This window comes from Gossypium arboreum, chromosome 1 (assembly GCF_025698485.1).
Source record: "Gossypium arboreum isolate Shixiya-1 chromosome 1, ASM2569848v2, whole genome shotgun sequence".
NCBI lineage: Eukaryota > Viridiplantae > Streptophyta > Magnoliopsida > Malvales > Malvaceae > Gossypium > Gossypium arboreum.
Genome location: NC_069070.1, coordinates 19,176,139 through 19,196,653, shown reverse-complemented (window position 1 = coordinate 19,196,653; position 20,515 = coordinate 19,176,139). Strand labels below are relative to the sequence as shown.

Here is a 20,515-nt window from a genome sequence, read left to right as displayed (position 1 = left end):
TGCGAAAACAATAGAGGCCAACTCTAAATCATGCGTTGGATAGTTATTTTCATGTTGCTTCAATTGTCTGGAGGCATAAGCTATCACTTTTCCCTCTTGCATTAATACGTAACCCAGACCATTCAATGACGTGTCGCTATAAATTACAAACTCTTTACCCGACTCAGGTTGAACCAAAATTGGTGTTTCGGTTGGCAATGCTTTCAACTGCTCGAAACTTTGTTGACATTTTTCAGACCACTCAAATTTTACATCTTTTTGTAGTAATTTGGTCATTGGTGTAGCAATCATGGGAACCCTTTTACAAAACATCGATAGTAACTAGCTAACCTTAGAAAAATTCTGACTTCGGACACATTCCTCGGTGGTTTCTAATCAACAACAGCTGAAATCTTACTCGGATCAACTCTTATACCTTCTGCTAAAACAATGTGTCCCAGAAATCCAACCTCTCAGAGCCAAAACTCACATTTACTGAATTTAGCGAAGAGTTGGTTATCTCTCAAGGTTTGTAACATAATTCTCAAATGCTCGGCATGCTTAGACTCGTCTCAGGAATAGATTAGAATGTCATCAATGAATACAACGACAAATCTATTTAAATACGGTCTAAATATCCGGTTCATCAAATCCATAAAGACTGCAATAGCATTAGTTAATCCAAAAGGCATAACAAGGAATTCATAATGCCTGTACCTCGTTCTGAAAGTAATTTTCAGCATATCTGAATCTTTAACTCGCAACTGATAATAACCAAACTGCAAATCAATCGTCGAAAACACTGTTGCACCTTTCAACTGATCAAATAAATCATTTATTCTCGGTAACAGATACTTATTCTTTATTGTAACTTTGCTGAGCTATCGACAATCAATACATATTCTTATTGACCTATCTTTCTTCTTTACGAACAAAACTGGCACACCCCAATGTGAAAAACTAGATCGTTTAAAACCTCTATCTATTAACTCTTGCAATTAAGGTTTCAACTCTTTTAATTCGGTTAGAGCCATTCTGTACGAATATATAGATATTGACGATGATACTTACTCAATAGCAAATTCAAATTCTCTGATCGGTGGTAATCTAGACAAATCTTTTGGAAACACATCCAGAAACTCACATACTATCACACTGATTCAATCTTCGATTTAGACATTTTTGTATCCAGTATATAAGCAAGATAAGCTTCACAACCTTTTCTCACATATCTCTGAGCTGACATAGACGAAATCACTATAGGTAATCCACTTGACCCATTTGATTCAATTCGAAGGATTTCACCATTTTGACATTTAAGTTCAATAATCTTTTGTCTACAATTTACAACGGCATAATGCAGAGTCAACCAATCCATACCCAGAATCACGTTGAATTTATCAAATGACAATAACACTAAATCAGCCGGAAAACAGTAACCCGAGTCATTAAAGGACAGTTCTTGCAAACTTTATCAACTAGAACATACTTGCCTAAGGGGTTCGATACTTTAATCATAAACTCAGTAAATTCAACAGGAAATTTCTTACTAGACACTAAATTCTCATAAACATACGATTGTGTCGATCCAGGATCAATTAAAGCAATCACATTAGTGTCGTAAAGAGAGAATGTACCGATGATAACATCTGGTGATGACGTATCTTCTCGAGCGCGAATAGCGTAAGCTCTGGCTGGTGTTCTAGTTTCGGATCTCACAGCTGAATCTCTAGTCACACCTTTTGCACTAGACACATTTCTCGTATTTCTCAGTGGTCTTCCTCTCGCAGTCGTATTGTTCGATCTTGTATTCTAAAATTTATATTTCTCGGATAACGCTGAACAATCTCGATTAAAATGATTTGGCGAGCCACATTTGAAACAAGCTTTATTATTCTTATTCCAGCACTCTCCAAAATGTCATCTCCCACACTGTTGACACTCGGGTTTATTGTTTCTCACATTGGCAACACTCGAGACGAAGTAGCTTGAGCTTTAGACTTACATGTTGATTTCCACGATCTCTATTCTGGTATCCCACTGATGCATTTGATCGACCATAAGAATCTTAGGATTTCTTTGATGTAGAATGATAAGGTTTATTCATCGGACTTTTTCTTGAATCTCTAGCCTCTGAATCAGCTTTCTTCTTTTCTCGGCTAAAATTTTCGGATCGGTCAACTAACACAACAAATTCTTCCAAATCTAAAATTTTGACCAAAAGTTTAATATCCTCATTCAACCCGTCAACAAACTGTTTGTACATGATTTCTTCAAATGAAACATACTCCTGAGTATATTGCTCAACCGTACAAATTCTCTTTCTTACTTAGTTACAGTCATGTGGCCCTATTTCAGTTCTAGAAACTCTTTATGCTTTTGATCTAAAAACCATTGACTTATGTATTTCTTTCGGAACTCAGTCCAGAAGAAATCCCAAGTGACTCTCTCTTGGAAACACTAATACTAATGTATTCCACCACTGGTATGCAGTGTCCCTCAGAAGTGATACAACCCATTTTAAACACTCAGTCGGTGTGCAAGAAATTTCATCAAACACTCGAATCGTATTTTCAAGCCAAAACTTGGATCTCTCAGGATTATCATCAACAGTAGCTCTGAACTCTTTAGCCTCATACGTTCTAATTCTATCAATAGGTGGCTTATTCAATCGAAGAGGTTCCAAACCTTAAGGAGCTACGGGAACCAGTTGGGGATTAGGTGGGGTAGAAGTTATTGAGCAGCCGGATTTGTACGAACATACTACGTGAACCATTCATTCATCATTTGGAAGAAGGCTTCCTTAGCCTCTCCTCCTTGGCTACCCGATATGGGTCTAGATTCAGAAGGCGTTGTCCCTTGAGTGGGAGCGGGCTCATTACTTTTAATCTCATCAGCTACAACTCGATTGGGATCCATTTACTATACTAAAACACATTTCAAATATTAGGAGTCATAACACTATCACAGTTTTTATATGGCATGTATAGCTAGACTCTCACACACGTTACATTATTTCGAGAATCGACTAAACCGTAGCTCTGATACCAATAAATGTAATACCCCTCACCCATATTCAACTTTGAAATAAGGTTACGAGCATTACCGGACTTACAACTTAAACAACCATCCAATCTGAATCAAAATTCATCAACCAAACGTAATTTTAATCAAATACAATCACATTTCACCTATTACGAGCTTACGAGGCCCTAAATATACTTTGGGAGTGGTTTAGGACTAAACCGATAGCTTAAGATATTTTTACGAAACTAAGAAAATTTTTCTCAAAACAGGGGACACACGCCCGTGTGGTTCAGCTTTCTTTCTCACACGGCCAACAGACACGCCTGTGTCACAGACTGTGTGGACATTCGGAATGGGAGCACATAGCCGTGTCCCAGCTCATGTCCGACCCCGTGTAACGCTCTGACATGGGTTACACGGCCAACAAACACACACGTGTGGCTAGCCCGTATGCCCTATAAATGGCTATACACGCCCGTGTGACAGACCGTGTGCTAGGCCTTACCGATCCTGTAGGGTATACTGACTTATGCCACACAACCAAGTCACACGCCTGTGTGTGAGGCTGTGTGGAGCACACTGACTTGGTTTTTAATTCAACACCAGCGGATACACGTCCGTGTAACATAATCGTGTGTCATACACGACTGAGGCACACGCCTGTGTCTCTGCCCGTATGGACAAAAATAGACTAGTTACCAAACCAATTTGCCACCCGAATTTACATGTACCTATACAACCCAAATGGCACAAATTCATAGCATAAATGAACATCTAATTCAACCACAATCAAGACTAAAACATACCATTTCAATACCAACAACTAACATGCTTTTTATCTCATGTTTTTCTCATTCAAATCATACCAACTTCACATATTCAAATCAACTAATTAAACCTTTCCAAACATGCATCATCATTCACCAATTCACTAGCACATAACTTCCCAATTATCAACCAATTGGCATTCAAATTACCTATTATCAATAAGCATAATGAATCCAACCTCAATCACACAATATAGGTCATTTGTATACATATAACATAACCAAAATCAACCAAAATAAGCCAACTCACATGGCCAAATATACAAACCAAACCTTAGACATTTACAAACTAATTCAAATGGTCAAAATCATAACCAAAACACAAGCAACATGACTAAAATCCCTATACATGCCATATACTTAAAATACCAAAGTTCATAGCTACCAAGTGATAAGTGGATAGTGTGAAGCAATCTCCGGCGATCCCCGAATCTGACTTAGCTTGATAACACTATTAAATACTGGAAAAATAAACAAAGTAAGATATAAGGCTTAGTAAGCTCGTATATAATAAACTTAATTCAATCCCAAGATTATAATACAACAATTTGAATATATCAACATTTAGCATATACTAGTTAACAAACCTTTCATATACCCAATTATGATATCAATCATATTCTTCACTAGTTTCTTCCAACCAATACTTATACATGTTACGTACATACCTATACCATCTCATATCATTCTCATACACAATTACATCTTTCGTTTACCCGATGAACCATTCGGAATAGAAGTTGGATACTCAAGAGTCTCGCATACCTATACCATGGCCCAAAGCCAAATCAAGATAGCTTATATCTGAAATACTGATACCATGACCCGAAGCCAAATCAACTTATATTTATGGCCTAAAGCCAAATTGGTATAACTCACACCCGAAGTGCTAATATCATGGCTCGAAGCCAACTCAATATATTCTCTAATGACATGTCACTAGTATCCTAAACTATTCCTAAGGTTCAACCGGGATTTCGAATGTCGAATCGTCTTCAAATCACTATCGATCATTTCCATAGTCTTTTATTCACAATTCATACAATATTAAATCATAATAAATACATTTGCATCAAAACTTATAGTATACAAACTTATCTCGAATGTGAAAACGACGAAATAAGTCGATTAGTCGATAACTTTAGTTTCCCCCGATCTAGATCCGAATTCTACTTTTCTTGATCTAAATATATTCAAAATTAAATTATTTAATAATATCTCTATTCAAGTTAATCCAAAACACACATTTAAGCATATTTACACTTTTACCCCTATAATTTTACAACTTTTACAATTTAGTTCTTATTACCCAAAATCATAAATTCAAGAAATTTATTTAATACCCATGATAGACGAATTAATATAATGCCCCTATCAGCCCACATTTATCAACTTTTCACACATTTAACCACACATTTTCACATTTTCACAAATAAATCCCTATTTTACATTTTTACTCAAAATCACTTTACAAAATATGTAAATCTAGCAACAAGATTTCATATTTCATCATCAAACATCAAAGAACACATATGTTCATCTATGTAAACTTTTAAAATTTTTAAAAATTTTGCAAAATAGTCCCTGGGCTAGCTATAACTAGTTGTAACGATCACAAAAACATATAAATCATTAAAAATCGAGCAAAAAAGGACTTAAAATTTAAGCATGCAATGGCCGAACCTTAAAATGCTCTCTAAGATTTTTTTTTCTTTCTCAATTCGGTTGAAGATGATGAAGATGGACATAAAATTGTTTTTGTTTTAATTAATTAATCTTATTAGACAAATTACCAAATTAACCTTAATGATAAAACATTTATATCATCCATTTCATGTCTATTAATGTCCACTTACCATAATAATGGTCCATTTATCGCTTAAGGATCTCCACATTTAATATTCATAGTCATTTTGTGCATTTAACAAATAGAATTTAACTTTTACGCTTTCCGCGATTTAGTCCTTTTTTTCCGAATTAAGCATTAAAACGATAAAATTAATTCACAAAACTTTAACACATACATGCTATCATGCTATAAACACTTAAAATAATATTAAAATAATTTTTTGACCTCAAATTTGTGGTTTCAAAACCACTATTCTGGTTTAGCTAAAAATGTGGTTGTTACAAGTTGACCCAAATCTTTCAACGAAAACTTAGTATCCAAAGTCTGAATAAACTCATCCACACTTTTTTGTTAATTTCCAGTGATAATATGTCATCTACATGCGCTAATACATAAAGTATCATGGCTCTTGCCCTCTTAATGAAAAGTGATGCATTTGATTTGGACAGGACAAAGCCAGAAGCAATCAGATATTCTTTTAGCTTGTAGAACGAAACTCTTAGAGCCTACTTGAGACCATATAGAGCCTTTTTCAATCTGCATACCAGGGGCTGATCTTCACTCTTCTGCTCACAACCAAGTGATTGAACCATATAAATTTCCTTTGAAAGATCACCATTGAGAAAGACATTGTTAATGTCCATTTGCCTCAACTTCTAGCCAAAAGTTTCAACTAAAGTTAATACAACTCGAAAGGTTGTTGGCTTGACAACTGGAATAAAAGTTTCCTGAAAGTCCACACCAACTTTCTGAAGATAACCTTTAACCACCAACCTACCCTTGTACCTAGCCACTAATCCATTAGCATGTCTCTTAAGTTTGAACACCCACTTTTAGCCCACAGCTTTTCTATTTACATGTGGCGCTCAAAACCTAACCAGTACGGTCTGACCCAAATTCGGAACATCAGATTAGCCACTAAGGTAGATCTCCATTTAAAAATTCACGAACCACACCAACCAGCCATTCACACCACACAATTGTAGAATATTTCATATAAGAAATTAGACCTAAGTGCATGCTTTTCTAAATTAATCATTTCATTCACACAATCAGAAGGTATAAGGCATACCTTAATACTCAATGGTCTCCCTTAACTGCAAAAATTTGTTAGTTCATTTAATTATCATTGCATTAAGTAAGTAATTAAAACCACCTAAACCAACAAGCAATCAAGAAATTATAACGTTCAAAAATCCAAAAAAACAAACAAACAGTCCTTAATGTCTATTTACAACCTGTAACAACTTGATTTTTAGTGGTGTTAGAAACAGTGATTTCGAGACCATAATTCCGACTAAATACTTCGTAGATGTTATTTAATTAATATATTTATGAGGTTTATAGTTATATTAAACTTTGGTTGAGAAATTTTATTGTTTGGATGGCTTAATAATTAAAAAGGATTGAATTGTAAAAATTGCAAAGGTTGAGTAGTTAAATTAAAGGGACTAAAAGTGCAATTTAACCATGGAAAATTAGTTAGTTGTATTTGATGAGATTATGCTTAATAAAGTGGTTTAATTATGCTTAATTAATGATTTATTAAAGCTTAATTAAGAAAGTTAAAATATTTACAAAATGCCATAGTATATATATTAAACTAAACCTAAATTAAAAGTAAAATTTTCACTATTCTCTCATCTTCCTCATAGAAAATAAATGAAACAATGCTAGGTTTCAACTTTTATTTTTAAGCTTTGATTTGTTAAGTGTATTGATGCCCGTTTTTAGTAATTTTTATATTTTTGAATTCGTATCAGTTTGGTCTAGCTAAATCGAGGACCAATTTGTGAACCTATTAAATGTTATAAAAGTTTTCCTTGGTGAATAAGGTTATTTCCTAAAGCTTATGATGAAATATAGAGCTTTGTTGATAGAATAGATTATTTTGAAAAGTGATTTTTGATGATTTTGATGTTTCGGGACTAAATTGATTAAATGATAAATTGATTGTACTTGAGGTGAAATTATTGCAAATAGGGTATGATATGAAGTTATAGAATATTTGGGTATCATGAGTGTTTAGAAAAAAAGAGTAAATTGCATGATTAGGTCCTAAGGACTGAATTGAATAAAATAGAAAGTTAAGGGGCAAATAAGTAATTGTTAAAAAGGACTTAGTTGCATGAAAGGATAAAATTGTGTTATTATTCTAATTGATGGAATGAAAATTATTATTTTTAGATCAAGAATATGCTGATAATCATGGAAAAAAGAAAACTGTAGAATAGTCCCTATACTCTGGAATCTCCTGCAAATCAGTCTAGTAAGTTCGTATGTTTAATTATACTCCTAAAATGCTTACATTATTTTTAATATGCTCTTAATGAATGATGTTTCATATACTGAAAGTATGCTTTATCGAGCCAAATTTTACTGTTATATTGAATGATATTGAATGGAGTTTAATTGAGCAAATCTTACCATTATATCAAGTGATGTTCAATCAAGAAAATTCCACTATTATACTGAGTGAAGTTCAAAAGAGTAGAAAACTATGGATATATTGATGAACAACTCAATAAGCAATGTCCACTGAGTATACTAAACTACTAAATTGGTTGTAATTATTGTTTTAAGCTACGTATAATAGAAATCTCTATGCTTAAGTTGATTAAATCTATGTTTGATTGGAAAGGTTTATTAGTTTATAAATGAACTTAGTAAGCTTCATTTAAGCTTACCTAAAATTTGTTCATTTTGTAGATCACATTTTGAAGGCTAATAAGATCAGGTCAACGCTAGGAATCACACTATTCGAGAATCTTGGTAGACTTAATTTCTCGATTTTGGTATATGGCATGTACTAGGGCCCTATGTATTGTTATGTCAAATGCTTAGCTTTTGAGTAAAATATTGTGCACTTGAACAACTTATGATCTCCTACTTGTTACTTAAATGCGTTGAAACATCATAGTTGAAATGATATGCTATGAGTTAACTTAAGCTTGTAATGAATGGATGTTTGTTTATAAAGATAAATGTGTTGTGGCTACAATTTAGGAATGAATGGTGATGAAACACATTAAGGTGTCAAGGTTGATAAATTTTTAATACGTAGAATGAATATATGATCATGTTTGAGTATGTTTGAAGTTGAATTGCATCTTCCATATGTGTATTTGAAAGTGTGTAGGTACCTATGCAATAAGAGAGTGAAACTGAGCAAGAAAATGATCATTTTGGGTTCACACGGCCTGAGACACAAGTGTGTGACTCAGCCATGTGAGGCACACAGCCTTGTGACAAAGCCGTGTGTCATCTGAGGGTCTGTTGTATGCAAGATAGTAAGTTACACAGCCTAACACACGGCCTGACACACAAGCATATGACCCTATTCAAAGAGTTACATGGGTGAGGACACAGGTTGGGACACGGCCTGTGTCCCTTGTTTGAAAGTTACACAACTTGAAGGGTTCCACACGGTCTGGCCATACGGTCGTGTGTCCCCTATTTTCAAATTTTGCTTCTTTTTCCTGAATTTTTAATTTTGTTTCAAATTAGTCCTAAATTACTCCCGAATATTTTTAGGGCCTTGAGGACTCAGTTTAGGGACGAAATGTATGAGAATGAATGGTTTATGATATTTTTGAGATTATTGAATGTTATGATGTTTAAAGGTTTCAATTGATCGGTAATACTCTGTAACCCTAATTTGATGGCAAATACGGGTTAAAGGTGTTACAGTTTACAACCCATTGAAAATTTTATTTAAAAAGTTTAAGTCTAATTCTAGTACCAAATCCTTGAAATTACCCGCATTGCCTTCACTTTGGAGTTTAAAAGCTCAACACACATACTCAAAGAAAATGCCTTGTGATGGATCGCCGATTTGCCACCCTCCTTGCTGACCCGGTGTAACACCCTAAAAATTTCTAAAGTAAGATATTATCCTTAATACAGTAAAATAAAGAAATAAAGTGACAAAAAGAGGAAAATTGAGTTATGTCACTGGGAAGTATATTATGACATATTGATTCAAGAAAGGACTAAATATTAAAAGTGAGAAAAATTTTGTGGCCCAAGAGTAAATACTCAAAATTTGAGGGATTAAAGTGTAAATATAAAAAATTTGAATAACTAGTAGTGCAAATATTTTAAGGGTGGAATGATCTAGAAACCAAAGAAAATTGATGAATAACGACTAAATTGAATAGGTGAAGAATTATGAGGGACTAAATTATAATTTTACCAAATTAAGTGATTAATCAAGAATGGAATTTTAAAAGATCACAAAAGGCAAAATGGTCAATTGGAAGAGAGAGAAATCTAGAAAGTAATGATGATGTTGGTGATATTTTATAGTTATTTAATTAGATAATTATTATTTATTTAATATTTTAATAAGATATTTTATTATTTTATTATTTTATTTAGTCTATCTATATGTGTGTGTGTGTGTGGAGAAAAAAATGTACACCATCCATCTTTCTCCATGCATTTCACATTAGAAGAAAAGAGAAGAAAGAAAGTTTTGCTTTCTTTACAATTTAGTCCTTCCACTAAAAATTCACCCTTTTCACCTAAAAATCAAAAGAATTTTCATAGCTACCAAGAGAGAAAAATGTTAAGGAGACTAAGGGGAGTTGGAATATCAAGTTGGATTTAAGAAACAAAAGCTGGAGGAGAGAGAAAAATCAAGTTAAAGATTAAAATCAATGGGACAAGGTAAGAATTTTAAGATTTCAATATATTTTAAGTAGAGTTTTTCATGTAAGGTAATATCAAAAGCATGAAAATGATGTTAAGGTAGAGTTTTTTTTATATAAGGATCCATGTTCGTGATATATTAGTGAAGGGAAATGAGAGAAAATAATGGGAAATATGGTAGAGAATGAAAATAAGAGTGTTATAAACTTGGTAATCAATATGTTGCACTAAAGTAGTTTTGGACAGCAGTAATAGGCTAAATTTGAAAAATCACCAAAAATCGTAGAAATTTAATTAGAAGCTGAGTGAGATATGGAATTAAATCTTATTGAGTCTATTTTCATATAAAAGAAATATAGAAAGTAAAGGAATTCTGAATTCTGAGATATTTATATTTTTGTGAGACTGGTTCAGAATGATTTCGAGATCCCCATTCGACTTGGAAAAATCATTAAAATTATAAAAAATAATTTTGGGACATAATTTATACAGTTAGATTCCTTAATGAGTCTATTTTTATAAGAAACAAATGATAACATCATTTGAATTTTGTTTAGTGAAGAGTGGTCAGAATTGTCAAATAGAAAAACAGGGGAGACTTTAATGAATAAACTGTACGAATTGGCTAAACCAAAAATTCTGAAAATTTTATGGTAAGAAGAAATGTCAGTCTAGTTTCAGGTAAAATTAATGGATCTTAATTTGGAATTTTGTAGCTCAAGATATAAATAATTTAGTGATTATGACTCAAATAGACAGCTTTGAATATACATATAAGTTAATAGTGAAATTATAGATAATGCTACTTATAAGCATATTATATAAATTAAGGATGTGGAATGGAGAGGAGGAGGAGGAGGAAAATATGTATGAATATTCAGCTAGCATAGCTAATTTGCATGTTTTAGGCTCAGGGACTAAATTGAATAAAAGTAAAACTTTATGGGCAATTTTGTAAAAATGTTAGAAATGACCAATTTGCATGAAGTGGATTATTTTATTATTTAAAATTGCAAAATTTAAATAAATTATTAATTTAGTTCAAGATCGGGGAAAAACATGTTTTAATGATTAAATTGAAAAGTGTTGAAATTATGAAAAATTCTGATATTTTATAGAATACATGGGTTGTTATCAATTTGTCTGAGAATAATGGCTGGAAATAAGGATTAAATTGCAAGAATTTTATTTTTAAATGTATGAAATATCGATATAATGAATTACTTGATTTATGTTTATGAAGAAATGGCAAGAGAATGATATTTATCATGATATGTCAATATGTGATTACCTTTGATACGTTGATACAAGGAAATTAAGTATATTGAGACGAGTAATAAATTTAAGTAAAACTTGTCGGGAAAAATAAGTATGTTTAAGGGACAATATGATTGATTTTAATTGGTTCCAAATATGAACGTTAGATGAAATAAAATATCTAATAAATAAATCGGTAACTCCGGTAATGCTCTGTAACTCTATTCTGGTGACAGATTCGAGTTAGGGGCGTTACAGCCGGGACCTATTTATCTGCAAGGTAAAGTAAGGGGGTGAGCTTGGACAAGCTCAGTGAGTACACATGCATACAACACAAATATATATGTACACACGAGACATGTTAGGATTTAAACATATTCTAACAATTCACATAGAACATAATTTTCATACTCAACATAGTGATATATTGGCAATTCGTGAACATGAAACATAGTCAAATTATATACTCATTGGATAAATAGATCTCTGAAATACACCACATAACTCATAAAATCGTATGCTATCTCCATGTAAGTGTAGCACGTATGCTCACACTCTCCAAGCACACCACGCTATTTACGATGAATGGAGTTATGCTCGACATTCCCTTATCTCTCCAACGCTATTTTCGAGCCACAATGCCCATCGTAATAAAAAAAGGGTGAGTACTTACAATTTTATGGTATGCCAACTATATCCAATGGTTTCATAAAGTCACAATGCCAACATATCTCTTTTAACACATTCATAATATTCAGTATAATAGGGTTCGCAATTAAGAAAAGCTCGCACAATATAACACAGTTCGTAATAGAGCATGGTTCGCAAATAATATAACTTCCATGCAACATATATTGCAGCCATAATCACAGTTCACATATCATTCATGACTTAGCTCACATAAATCATTGTTCGCATATTTTACTTAGCACAGGGCCTGCTATAGCTTAGTTTACATACAATACAACTCAAAAATCTACAATACACAGTTTGGCAAATTAATACAGTTTGTCATAATAATATAATTCACCAAGTTAACATGGTTCACAATATAATATAATACACAAATATAATTGGCTCGCACAAGAGTGAAGCTTGCACTTAGCATTTCACGATAATATAATTTTGCACTAATCAAAACTCATAATATCATAAATCTCATAATTCATTTAAGGGTTCGTGCATACATAAATGCACATTATCAATAAAATTCACATATTATAAAAATCTAGATTATAATATTTATTTTTATATTCGTTCATAAGTATTACATAACCATATGAATATATATTACATATATATACATACCTATACCTTTGTCACGTCAAATTTTATCATACATTTAAAAGTTCCATAAATTTATATATTATACAAAACCATACCCGTAATTATATATATTATATAATAAGACCCATGCATATATGTACATAGTAAGACCCACTCATATAATATAATTTATGTATAACAACCCACGGATATATACATATATAACACCAAAATCCATTAATATATATGCTATATATAAAATAAAGCACATGTACATATATGATAAGTTTATACATTTTGCACTATTAAAATTGCACCATGTATATACTTAACGATTCAGCCAAAATTGCAAGGATTTACACAAGAAAGAAGTCAAGGTTCACATACCATAAGTGGGGTTCGCAAGCCACACTTCGACTCTCCAGATTTCGCAATTCATGCTAAAACACGATATACAAATGCACTCACCTATAGCTCACCACGGTTCGTCGAATTAGACAACTTTTCACTTGCCTTTATCTTGGTTTGTTGAGGCTCCACCAACATTTTCAGCTTCGCACAAGAATATACATATTACTAAGCTTTAAAAAACAATCTAGCTTACTCTCTTTATGTTCATACAACGGCTCTCTACTCACTCATATTTATTCGGCTTATTTCATACAATTTATTTCGCTTAATTTATTCTTTTTACCTTAATTGAATCCTTTATTTCTACCTCCCAACCCCCTAACTTGTGCCTAATTATAGATCTAGATCTCTAACTTTGCTCAATTTCTTTAATTAATATTTTTCTAGAAAAACATTGTTCATCCTCATTCTCAAAAGAAAACCATTTAATTCATGCAATTACTTAAAGATTTTGTTAAATTGAATTTGTAAACCACTTAATCTCGTCAAAATATACTTAAAATCATTTTAAAAATATCTTTTAGCTCTTTATTATGAGATTCACTATTTTTATGCGAAGATAGCTTTAAAACCATGGAACTTTAATTTTCTTGCTTAGATATATGAAAATTCAAATTTAAAACACCTAATAAAAATTTAATACATAAGGAAATAATAGATTTACCTTTAATTTGAAAACCTCCACGAATTTGTACAAATTGAGCAAAAACCAGATAAGTTTAGATGAGAAATTAGAGAAGAAAGAGTGATTTTCTTGTAAAATTGAAATAATAAAGAGTGTTTGGATGACAAGAAAATATAAGAGATGTATAAATTTTTGAGATAAAATTCTCCAATTTAGATCTAACAAAATTTAAAAATGAAAAAGAAATGGAGAGAGCTTGTATGACAAGTGGCTTTTATAACCAACCAAATTGTTTTTTAAAATTGAGCTATTTGCCCTCTAAATCTTCTCCTATTTCTCCCTTATTCTAATAGCTCCATTTTTAACTAGTAGCCTTAATTTACACATTTAACTTCTACTTTAACCGCTATTCCAAATTAATTATTATTATTTTTTTTTTTTTTTACTAATGCCCGATTATTAATACTATAGTTATTTAATTAAATTATTATTATTATTATTATTATTATTATTAACTAATTATTTATTTTATCCTATTTTAATTCCTATGAAACAAAATTCAATTTTTCTCTCAACCCATAATCTAAAGTCCAATTCTACTAATCTAATTTTCGTGATGTGACATTGTAGGTAAAGGAACTAAGTACCATGTTTGATTTTTGATAAGAGCATTAAACTCTTGTTGAGCAGCCTTGGTTCACTTCTTACTAGTAAATGCTTCTTCAATGATTAAAGGTTCTTGCTCACTCAGTCGTATTAAAAATACCTTGGGTTTAAAAATCACATTCTTGGATCTAGTCTGCATTAGATATATAAGTGTTGACACGGACATGTAGAGAGGGTGAACTAGTTAATGGAACTGTTGCAGGTGAATCAACCACTGAAATCTTAGTTGCACCTCTAGGTTTATCAACAACAGGTTGCTCCAAAAACACATCAGGAGGAGGAACACTAGGAGAAGCTGAAAGAGACCTGTGAGGACAGTCCTGCAGTTGATCCTAACATAATAGATAGCACATGCTTGCAGCTAACCCTAAGTCATCAAAATAGCCCTTACAAAAACTAGAAGAATGACCATCTAATCCAATGTGTGAGGGAGACAATAGTGGAACACAAGACTTCTGATGCAGAAAAGCATAATTACTGTTTGAAGTAGAGCATATTCTTAACTTGATAATAGGAGCAAAGGGAAAAAGATTTTCATAAAAAATCACATGCCTTGACATAAATATCTTGCCAGTTTCATTAAGGCACTTCTAGCCTTTATGAATTAGACTGTAACCAATAAGAACACAAGGTTTGGACCTATATTGCAGCTTGTATTTGTTGTATAGTCTGAGGTAAGGGTAGCAATTGCATACAAAAACTCTTAGTTGCATGTAATCTGGTGGACCTTGTACAACTTCCCATAGGGGGCCTTTCTTTAGATCACGATAGTAGGAAACTTGTTGAAGAGGTAAGCATCACTGAAGAATGCATGTGACCACAAATGCATAGGTAAAGAGGCTTGTGCTAGAAAGGTAAGACCAATCTTTACAACATGTATGTGTTTCCTCTCTACCAAGCCATTCTTTTCTGAGGTGTGAAGACAAGATAACCGATGTTAAATACCCAACTAAGAGAGAGCTTGTTGGAAAGACCTAAACTCTGAAAATCTTTAATCTTACAGCCAAATTGAACTTCAATAAGTTTTTAAAACTGTGGAAATTTGTCAATGGCCTTTGATTTGCTCTTCAACAAATAAAGCCAAGTGTATCATATACACCCTTCTGAAGACATATAATAGAAACACCCTTCTGAAGACATAGGGGTAGATCCCTACAAGTCAGAAACAATAAGCTCAAAAGGAGAAGAATACACAGTTTTGGAATCAGAAAAGGGAAGTTTATGCGACTTCCCAAGTTGACAAGTTAAACAAACATTATGCAACTTGGATTCATTTGAAGCAACATTACAACATTACAATTTAATCCTATCAAGCATACTAGAGAGTGCAAGAATCTCACTTCTTTCAAGTGTTGTTCAATAATACACGGTGCCTTTGCACTTAAATTATGTGTATATGTCTCGATAATTCAATCTTTGTTATGATTATATAAACATAAAAAAATTTAAAATAATAGTAACAACTGAATAATTATATTAATTAAAATAAAAAATATAAAAGATTTTCTTATCATTTGTAATTGGACTACGAAATGAAATGTGTTTGTGATACAAAGCGAATTAGAGACATTGACATTATTAAAATTATAAAATAAAATAAAATCAATGAAATTATAAAATCGAAAATTGAGAGAAGAAGAATTTGAGAGAAATTGAATGAAAAAATTGAGAATAAAATAGTTGAAAGAATTAAGAGAATAGATGAATAGGATTGAGAAAATTAAAAGAATTGAGAAAATAAGATTAAATGAAAAAAAAAAATAAGAAGGGCATATATAGGAAAAAAATTACCGTTAGAGAAAAAAAAAAAAGTTGTTGTGGGTCCCAATAGTTAGAAAATGAACGGTTGTGATTTTCTAACCATCGAAAATCCAACGACTTACAATAATTTTCTTTTTTTTAATGGTAAAAACTCCCCTTGTAGGACACATTTTCAACTGACTTGGCCGGAGAGAGGGTGAAAGTTTTTGCTTTTTCTCTCAAAAAAATAATCTATTTCTCTACTTTTTTAAAAAATTGGCCTAAAACCGTAAATTTTTTTTTTTGAAATCAACATATTCACCAAATTTTGTTGAAAAAAAGAGATCTTAAAGCTCCAAAATAAAAAGCTCAAGAAATGACAACTTGTAACACTATACATGATCTTCGATGATACAAAATGTTCATAAGTTCCAAAACAGGTTAGATACAACCTAGAAAATGCCTTTCAAATTCCGAAACTCCACTATAATGTTTTTAATCCATAAATTTCAACGTCTTAACACCTCCCTCCTCAACCCATAAATCACAGCCCCAAACCCAATCGAGAATAACCAAAGATTCTGCAAGAGAAATAGAGAAGAATAAGAAGGAAATAAAAAAAAAAAAAGAGGAGAAGAACAATGAAGAGAGGAAAAGAGAGAACATAACTCATTTGGATTTGACCGGTCTAAGGGGTTTGAGATGTCTATTTGACAATCCTAATAGTGAAAAGCTTCCTTGGATGGAGAAGAACATCATATCGAAAAATGGGATCGATCTAACGGTGGACAACGGTGGATTAAATTTCTTTTTCTTCAAACGTTTGTTGGATTTTTTTTGAAGGTTTTGGTTTGAGTTTGAGGAAATTTAATGCGAGAAAAGTGAATAGAGGACAAGGAGCATCACTTTAGTGGCTTTCTATTGGCGGAGGTTGAATGGCGTCAGTGGTAGTTTAGAGGAGCGACGGGTAAGGTTGGGAGAAGAGAAAAGAAAAGAAAGAAGAGAGAAAAGAGGGAAAAGGAGAAAGAAATAAAGAAAAAATAAAGAAGGAAAGAAAACTTAAAAGAAAAGAAAGAATAAAAATAAATTAATTAATTATAAATTAAATGTTTTTAAAAATGGTATTATTTTTAATACTTTATTTTTATTTTCTATTTAGAAGAAAATAAATCATGAAAATAATAAAAAATATCATTTTTATGAAAATCGTAAAATTTTATAAAAATAGTAAAAATTATAAAATATATAGAAATATAGAAAAATTATAAAATTTTATGAAGTCATAAGAAAATTATAAAAATGTAAAGAAATATAAAATTAAGTAAAAAATTATAATAAATATCGTACTAAAAGAAGTATTTTATAATTTTTCTATAACTTTATTAATTTTTACTTTTTATTATTTTTCTCCACATGTCACGCTATGTTATGATTAGTGATGACTTTAACTTTAACAGATTAAAATTAATGGTTAAAGGGTCTTTTGATGCATTTTACTTATTTTATAAAATTTGACAATTCTTTATATTTTTAATTATTTTTATGATTTTTTATAATTTTTAATAAATTTTTATATTTGTTAAAACTTAATAATTTTATAATTTTTATTGATTTTTATTTTTATAATTTTTTTACCATATGTCACACCGTGATTGTGGTACAGGGTGGCTTTAACTAAAAAAAAAAATAGGCGCAATTAACTTTAACGATCAACTGTTAAAATTAATGGTCAAAGGGCCTTTTTAATGCATTTTGACAGTTCAAGTACCCAATTGAGTGCCAAAAAAAAAAGCAAGGGTTTAATTTTTTTTGAAAAAGTTTGAGTACCTTTTTTATGCATTTTAAAAGTTGAAGTATCCAATTGAGTGTAAAAAAAAAGCAAGGACTTAATTACATTTTTTAAAAAGTTTGAAAGCTTTTACACCTTTAAAGTTAAAATTTATAATATTTTTTTTATTTTTACAAATATTTTAATATATTTTCCTATATTTTTGGATGGTGATTTGATGAAAAAGCTAAAATTTAAAAGTTAAAAGAAGGAAAATTAAATAAAAGGTTAAAACAAATTTTTATAAAGTTGAAAAGTAAAATAAATTATTATGGTAAATTTTTCGCACCGTTTTTGTTCTTTTATATTAAATATCATTGTTGAAATTGTGCGAAATATGTTGAAGATTTGCAAAATTAAGTTTAGTGAATGTGTAATTGAAGCTAGATTGAATAAATAAAGGAAGATGAGCGCGAGCCAACGAATGCGAGTTTGCATGAAAAGAAAACAGAGGTCTGACAAACTATGGGAAATGTTCAATGCCTCACAACAACAATTCCTCTCCCACTCACTTCTCACCACCAACCAGCCTCACGGCCCTCTGAAGATGGCTATAATGGAGATCGAACAAGCCTTAGGTTGGAGAGATCAATCTTCAAATCCCCAAGGGAAGTTTCAGGCCACTTCAACACGAGAAAACTCCCAGGGCTGTCTCCACCCGAACATCTTGAGAAGGATTCCAGCTTTGATTCATCCGGCACCAGTGACCTACATTTCTCAATCGATCAAGAAAAACCTGTCTCCCAATTTGGCTCAATCGTATCTCAATTTACCAGCTAGAAGCTCAACCTTTCGAGATTCATGCTCCAGAATACAAGTTTCTGATCTTTCGAGTTGTCGTCAGGGAGGGGTTGCATTGCCTTCGTTTTCTATTCAGCCACCTCTTGACTCGGGAAAACCAGCTTCTAATTTACAAGATGATACTTTAGCCAATTCGGATGGAGATGGATGATTTTCCGGATAGTCTTGATCGTGCTAGAGTTATCCATACTAACCATTCTATGTCTATCTTTGGAATTATTGTGGTGCAAGGCATCACAACTTTATTACTGATAAAGACTTGGTCAAAATTCATCATCCTAAAATCCTTGTCATTACCGAGACTAAAGCAAAAGGAACTGATGTTCCCCGTATCATCAACAAAATGCCTTTTAATGCTTAGGAAGACACTACTGTTATTGACAATAAGGGAGGTATGTGGATTATGTGGAACTCAAACCGCATTACCATCGACATTATCTTTAACACTGAACAAGAAATCCATGCAACTGTGAAGGTACTCTCTTCAAATACTTGCTGGTTTTTCTTTGCTATTTACATGAACGTACTATTTTGTGGGATAATCTTATTTATGTTGCTAATTCTTATAATCTTCCCTAACTTCTTGTGGGTGATTTTAGTGAAGCTATTTCTGTTCATGGTAAAAGAGGTGGGCTCCAAGTTAACTCTAATAGGTTATCTTTATTTCATAATTTTCTGAACTCTTGTAACCTTATTGATTTGGGTTTTACAGGTCCTTGTTCTACTTGTCGAACATAAGAGATGGTACTAATCTCATTCAAGAAAGATTTGATCTTGCTCTTGCAAATCCTCAAATGGAAACTTTGGTACTCATTCTGATCACTGCCATATTCTCCTCATTCTTGAAATGTCCGATCCCCATTTTGGACAAAAATCCAGCTGATATGGTTCAGCCATCCGGACTTTACAAATCTTATCCTTAATAGTTGGAATAATTTCAATAGCTCCTATAATCACTCAATCCTCTAAAGCTCACTTGCTCTTAAAGAATCGAATAAAGCTGTCTTTGGTAACGTTTTCGCCCGGAAAAGGCGTCTCTGAGCTAGGTTTATGGTATTCAAAGAGAGCTTACTATTCAGTCTAATGATTTCCTCCTTAACCTTTCCATTGAATTTAATGAATTACTTTGGGCAATGGAATCTAGAGTTGGCTGGATTTTTTAAGGTGAACGAAATACTAAATTCTTTCACATGGAAGTCAAATTGGATTTATGGTCTCTCCGACAACATGGGTAATGTTAATTCCGACCCTCACAGAATTGCAAGCTTAATCAACTTTCATTTTGCTAGTATTTTCTCTACTGAACGGACATTTTCAGACTCTCATCTCTTGCCTCCTCCTATGAACCGACCTTCACTTTCCCTTAAGGATTGGAACCTCCATTGTCGCCCTCTTTCTCCCTTGGAAATTAGGACAGCTCTTTGCTCATTCAAACCATAGGCTTGATGGTCTTCACCCCTTCTTTTTCCAAAGATGTTGTATATCATTCAAAATTTTGAACTTGGTCGTATGCTGGAGCTAAATGACACCCTTACTATCCTTATCCCTAAATGACTTGGTGCCTCCTCAATTAATCAATTCAGGCC

The 20,515-nt window shown here is 32.2% G+C and overlaps 1 long non-coding RNA gene across 1 annotated transcript; it reads right to left on the bottom strand.

Annotated features, from left to right (window-relative positions):
* Nucleotides 1-15,091: 15,091 nt before the first annotated feature.
* On the bottom strand, nt 15,092-17,346 carry LOC108482119 (uncharacterized). The gene is made up of 3 exons (XR_001870830.2): nt 16,753-17,346; nt 15,562-15,712; nt 15,092-15,469 (listed from the first exon to the last, which is right to left on the bottom strand). It is a non-coding gene; the product is annotated as an uncharacterized LOC108482119 (long non-coding RNA).
* Between the last annotated feature and the right edge of the window lie 3,169 nt (nt 17,347-20,515).